The sequence below is a fragment of the Rhipicephalus microplus genome, unplaced genomic scaffold (genome assembly GCF_043290135.1).
Source record: "Rhipicephalus microplus isolate Deutch F79 unplaced genomic scaffold, USDA_Rmic scaffold_48, whole genome shotgun sequence".
NCBI classification, from domain to species: domain Eukaryota; kingdom Metazoa; phylum Arthropoda; class Arachnida; order Ixodida; family Ixodidae; genus Rhipicephalus; species Rhipicephalus microplus.
The window spans coordinates 2584172-2590753 of record NW_027464621.1 but is presented as its reverse complement, the minus strand read 5'-3'; the positions used below and the strand labels follow the sequence as shown (position 1 = coordinate 2590753).

At 47.1% G+C, this 6582-nt stretch overlaps 1 long non-coding RNA gene across 1 annotated transcript; it reads right to left on the bottom strand.

Annotated features, from left to right (window-relative positions):
* Window positions 1-571: 571 nt before the first annotated feature.
* LOC119176974 (uncharacterized) lies at window positions 572-5095 on the bottom strand. The gene is made up of 2 exons (XR_012889293.1): window positions 3195-5095; window positions 572-1167 (listed from the first exon to the last, which is right to left on the bottom strand). It is a non-coding gene; the product is annotated as an uncharacterized LOC119176974 (long non-coding RNA).
* Window positions 5096-6582: the final 1487 nt, after the last annotated feature.

Sequence of the window (6582 nt, the reverse complement as noted above, 5' to 3'; positions counted from 1 at the left end):
GTCGCTCGTATATTCCCCCACTTTGCAGTTTTGGGCTACGAGAGCTATCCCTTCGTCTTCTTGGAAATCAAAGTGCGTGTTTTGTCGTCGAGCTTCGTACTGGACCTAATTGCTTTCGGAAGTTCTTCTCTTCTTTTCTGAAATCCCCTTGGAGAAAGACGCACGACTTCAGCGTCTCTTGAGCCCCACCCATACTTCCCTGTGTGCCGCCCCGCGCAAGCTGCCAATTCAACATCCATGGCGCTTCTTTAGCTATGCAGCAGCTGTGGGGCTGGAAGGCGAAACTTTTACATGTATACATGTATTAAATATAGTATCTTCGCATGTTGGCAAATGCTATGAAAGAGAGTATTTCTGCTGTACCTTCAATACAATTTCAGAATATCTTGCGCAGTACTTCATACACAAAAATGGAAAGTCCAGCCTCCCCTCCCCCCGCTTCATTTAGAAGGGGAGCACAAGATGAACCCTCTTTTGGCACAATATTTTGTTCAACCTAAGCAGCTTGCAAGATTCCGTGCAATAAAACACACCCATGTATGCGTACACGCAAGTGTAAGCGGGCCTGCAGTCGGGTGATGAACAACGTTTATTGTCGTTGAAACTAAGTAGATATAGGCAAGAATGGTGACGTAACAGGTCACGTGATTTTAACGAAATAGTTGGTGACGTCGAAGTGACTCAGTCATGCTACATCTTTCTTTTCTTAGGGAATCAAATAATTTTACTGGTCTTTCTGGTTGTGGGTAGCGGCAGGGCTCCCGGCGTGGCCTTGTGCTTCTCCGCAGTTCTTCAGCGGGCTGGGCGTCGTCTAGTAGTTCGGACCCATCACGAGGTCTTTCTTCGGGATGTGTAGGTGCGTCTCGCAGATGCTCGCGTGAGCGTCTAATTTCCTGGCCCTGTTCCGTTTTCACCACCACGGAGCACGGCGTCTCAGCTGGCCTCAGAACGACTGCAGGTGTTCAGGTCTTTTCATGGGTATCGTATGTAGTCACCCTCTGGCCAGGTGATAGAGGTTCTGGGTGCCTGGATCGGCGATTGTAGTAGATCCTCTGGCGTTGGCAGATTTCCTGGAGACGGTTATGGACGGTTCGGTTGGGCAGTTTCCGGCACCAGGTGGCTTGAGGGTACGGGCAGCAGGGTCCTCGTCTGCCTTCCCATCAGTCTCTGCACAGGGGATGTCGAAACAGAATCTCGCGGTGTACAACGCCATTCAAACAAAGCCATGTGGAAATCAGGCGTTCTAAGAGAGCACTTCTTTAATAGCTTTTTTGCTTCTTGCACGGCCCTCTCTGTCATACCATTTGAGCGCGGATGATATGGGCTTGACGTTACGTGGGTAATGCCAAGCCCATATAAAAAGTCTTTGAATTCTGTGCTGTTAAATGGCGGCCCATTGTCACTGCACAGTTTAAGCGGTAATCCATTAACCGAAAAAAGTTCTGTGCACCAAGACTTCAGCTGATTAGCAGTGGTATGGCGAAATTCTCTTATTTCAAAAAATAAGGAATAGAAATCGACAATAATGGCAAACTGTCAGCCCCCGTAAAAGAATAGGTCCATTCCTACAGCTTCCCAGGGCAAATGTGGAACCTCATGGCTCAAAAGTGACATCTTTGCGTTTCGGGGCTGATGCTTTTGGCACATTTCTGCAGTTTCGGCAAACTTGCTCTATGTCGCTTGCCAGGCAGGGCCAGAACATGGCGCTTCGTGCCCGCGCCTGCATCTTATCGGCTCCGGGGTGTGCGACGTGCAAAAGAGCCAATATTTCTGCTTTCATCGAACTTGGTACGATCACCTTGTTGCTGCGAAATAGAAGCCCGTCTTGTGCGTGTATCTCTTCTTGATAAGACCAGTATGGGCGGATGGCTTCTGGAACCTCATGCTTCTTGTCAGGCCAACTGGTTAGCGCATATTCCCGCAGCTTGGAGAGAACGGTATTGTTGTTGGTTGCTGCGAGAATACTTTTTAGACGGGGTTCCGAGGCTGAAACAAATTCCAGCACATTTACTTGAAACTGCCCAGCTTCCTCGCACATGGTCACTGTGCTCGGAAAACGCGACAAAGCATCAGCAAGAAAAAGATCTTTGCCTGGCTTATAAATCAGCTTAATCGGATAGCGCTGCTAGGTTAGCCTCATGCGTTGCAAGCGAAGGGTACAATGATGTAGTGGCTCGTTAAGTATTGGTACTAAAGGCCTGTGGTCGGTCTCTACAATCACTTCTGCCTGACCAAAAACATGGAACTTCGTGCAACCATGCACTATCGCCAACATTTCCTTCTCAATTTGTGCATAGTTTTGTTGCGCCTCTGTGAGTGACTGGGACGAAAAAGCGATGGGGCGGCCGTCTTGCACGAGAACTGCGCCGACTCCTAATTGGCTTGCGTCAACCGAGAGAATGAAAGGCTTTTTAGGGTTGAAGAAAGCCAAAACGGTTGCTTTCGTCAAGTATTGGCGCAAGGTCTCAAAACTGTTTTGCTGCGCCTCAGTCCAAACACATGCAATGTCTTCTCGAAACAGTGTTCGAAGCGGCGCGGTTACTTGTGACATGTTGGGAATGAATCGCTGCACGAAATTCATCGTACCAAGAAATACCTGCAGTTCTTTCTTGTTCTTCGGTTTCGGTATTCCAAGTATGTCTTGTACCCTCTCCGGATCAAGGCCTCGGCCTTCTGTAGTGAGTATGTGTCCCAGATATCGGACCTCCGGCTGCAGAAACGCACTATTTTTGGTGGTTAAGTCGGAGGTTGTGCTGTTGACACCGGTATAACACAAGTTTTAAGTTGCAGTCGTGCTCTTTTTTAGTTCTGCCCCATACTAATACGTCATCCATCACAACCGCCACACAGGACAACCCTTCCAAAACGTGGTGCATTGCTGCTTGGTATATTTCTGGGGCCGAAGCTATTCCGAACGGCATGCGAAGGAACCGATAGCGACCATATGAAGTGCTCATGGTGCAAAGTTTAGAGCTCGACTCGCTAAGCCGAATTTGCCAAAACACTGAAGCTGCATCTAGCGTAGAAAAGAATCTTGCTCCGACAAGCCTAGAAGTGACATCCTCTAACGTTGGCATGGGATAGTTTTCACGGAGTATGGCTTGATTGAGCGATGTTGGATCTAGGCAAATTCGAACTTTGTCTCCTTTAACAACGATAACCATATGGTTGGACCATTCTGTAGGCTCAGTTACCTTTGTTATGACGCCCTGATCCTCCATACGCTGAAGTTCCGCTCTAGTCTTGTCCTCCAGGGCCACGAGGACTCTTCGAGCTGGTACGACGACACCCACGGCACCGGGCTTGAGTTTTCTTTAGTACTCGTAGTCCTTGAGCTCACCCAGTCCTGTGAAGACATCTGCGAAAGGTTGGGCTGGCTGGTAAAGTTGATCGACATCAATGTGCTGTACCCGGCGGATAAATTCAAGGCGTTCGGCTGCTGAACCACTCAGAGTCACTGGTACACTTTGCTCTATGATGTAGAATGTTTCTTGGATCACCCTCTCATTGGCTGAAAGCCGCAGGTGCACTTTTGCTTGGGCGGTAGCCTTGTGGCCAAAAAATGCTGTTAGCGCGACCAGGCAAGCCTGCTCTGGTAGATCCGGTAGCTTTGCAACGTCCCTCCTTGAAATGACGCAACAATTAGCCCCCGTGTCTAATTTGCAAGTCATTGGTTGGCTTTCAATGTCCACCGTCGCGCTCCAGTGGTCTGTGTTGACCATGCTCACCGTTAATGTTTGCAGAAATAAAATTGCCGTCTTCTGCGCATAGTTCCCGTAATTCTTTCTTCTTGGAAGGAACGGTTCGCGAAGGCGTTGCCGATTTGCATGCTCGGGCAAAGTGGTTAAATCCTCCGCACTTATTGCATGTTCCACCGGTGGCGGGGCATCTTTCGCCGTGGTGTGCGCGATAGCCGCACCTGCCGCAGGCATCCCCTTTCTTTGCGACTGCGTTAACTGCCATGTCCTGCGCTGTCTCCACGGCTTCACTGATTTCATGAAACTGCTGTTTCCCTTGCTCTTGCGTGCGACAGATATCGATAGTCTTCTTGAATGAAGGGTTCTTCGCAATCAGTTTCTGCTGCAGGTTCTTGTCACGGATACCCAGAATAATACGACTGCGCAGCATCCGGTCTTCCATTACCCCAAATTCACAGTTTGTGGTTAACATTCGTAGCCCCGTCAGCCACTCATTGAAAGGTTTGCCTTCCCTTTGGTTTCTGGACCCAAATAGAAATTCATGATAGGTCAATTTCGTTTCTGGCCTGTAGAACTCTTCAAACTTGGCAGTTAAGGCGTCTACGTTATTTTTGTCTTCTTCAGCCTCAAACGTGAAGGTGCTGTATACCTTCCTTGCCTCTTCACCAATAATCACTAGCAACGTGGCTGCTTGCACTTCTTTCGCTTGTTTTGTCAACTGGGTAGCAGTGGAAAATAGCGTGAACTCACTCTTCCAAGTTTTTCATGCAAGCCAGGTGTTGCCCGATGTGTCCAGCGGCTTTGGCGGCGGCAAGATTGTTGACGGCAAAATCGCTGGCGGCGTGGCCATTTCAGCTAGGCACCGCTGCCACCATGTATGCAGGCCTGCAGTCTGGTGATGAACAACGTTTATTGTAGTTGAAACGAAGTAGATATAGGCAAGAATGGTGACATAACAGGTCACGAGATTTTAACGAAATGGTTGGTGACGTCGGAGTGACTCAGCCATGCTACAGCAAGCTCTGCAAACTCTCTGCTGCGTCATTCGCTCGTTAAGCGATTGCCCCCACGCTGCGACACTTATTACGAATTCCCCAGAGAGCACAGGAGTTGAGAAATAGAGCAGTGAGGAGAGGGGAGAAGAACAATGAGAGCAGGGCCACTTTATCTGCCACTGCGGAATGCGGCAAGCTTCTGACGAGCATGTTGACAGGGTGATGAGTGGGGAAAAATATATCATGTGGTCAAAGCCCTGGCAATCTCTGCAGGACGGCAGCAAAAATATTCACCTAAAATCAGTCAGTCACATGCTCGCCATTATTCTAATCCGCAGTTAAATAGAACCTTTGTGTGATAACGCATCCAACAAACGCCGCTCCGTTTGTTGGAGCCGTCAAATTCGCCAATACGGCCAACACCAGTGATGTCATCCATGTGTCCAACTACACATTGTTGCTACCATTTTTACCAATTGAAAACAAATTTGAAGAATGTTACGTTTCAGTAGTCGCTTGACCGTCATCGCACTGCGCTTACTCCAATCTTCTAAGCGGGAACAAACTGTTGCTCTACGCTTTCTCTTATTCCGCTTATACACACCGGCTCTGAAGAGAGCACTTTCAGCGTGTTTGTAAGTGCTCCTGTTCTCCCAAATTAATTGGTCATTAGGAAGACTCATGCACTGACACACAAAAATGAGATCCTCAACGCACGCGGGTAAATCTAGCGCATTGGGGTGGAATATGCACAGTGGGACTGCCAAAGAACACAGCAATGCAGCGGAGTAAGATGACATTTCTCCTTCATGGAATTGATTCTACAAAGTCGTTAAGAGAGAGGCTTCAACTCACCGTGTGCCACCCATGTACCTTGGAGAAAATGATAAGAGCAAGGTTAAGTGTTTTCAAATTGACCACACTTTCTGTTTTTTTTATTGCGAGGCATTTTTAGCGAGCTTCGGCGAATTTGAGCGCATCTATCTATCTATCTATCTATCTATCTATCTATCTATCTATCTATCTATCTATCTATCTATCTATCTATCTATCTATCTATCTATCTATCCACCTAAAACATTTAGCTCACCTAGCCGTTTCGATAATGGCATTGGTATGGCGTAACAAGATTGTATGGCAATAAATCACCTAGTCATAATATGAAAATCATGATATGTATGTCATGACTGTCATTTTCATTTTATGGTCATGCTGTTTTTGCAGTGGTTTTGTTCACATGACAAATTGTAGGTTATGCTCTATGTAACATTCAGTTATACAAACATTTTCTTCTCTGTTCTTTTTCGCTTTGACTAATGTGTAATACATTGTCGCATAGCACTCTGATGAAGTTTGATAACTATGTTTCTCTTACGCTGTTGAAAACTTACCTACGTATTCATTGTTCACTCCTGTATGGGCCGGTTTAAGCTCACAGTATCTAATAAATAAAAATGAAAAATAAACTGGTATGGTATGACATGCCCGCGTGGCGAACATAAATAACAAACCCCAACGTGGAAATCATGACATTCATGTGATGTAAGTCATGACTATACGCTGGGCTCATGGTGCGCTCGCGGTTGTTTCGCTAGCTTCCCATATACCAAATTTGGTATTGCGTGACGTGAACGGATGCAGAGGTATATGACTAGTGCAAACCTGATCATTTCAGATGTGTGTCATGTAAGAACATGACTATATTCTACGCTCATGATGCGCTCGGGGCCCTTTCGCTAGCTTCCCATATACCGAATTTGGTATTGCACGACGTAAACGGATGCAGAGGCATATGACTGGTGCAAACCTGATCATCTTAAATGTGTTTCATGTCTAAATGTCATGACTACATTCCACGCTCATTATGCACTCGGGGCCCTTTCGCTAGC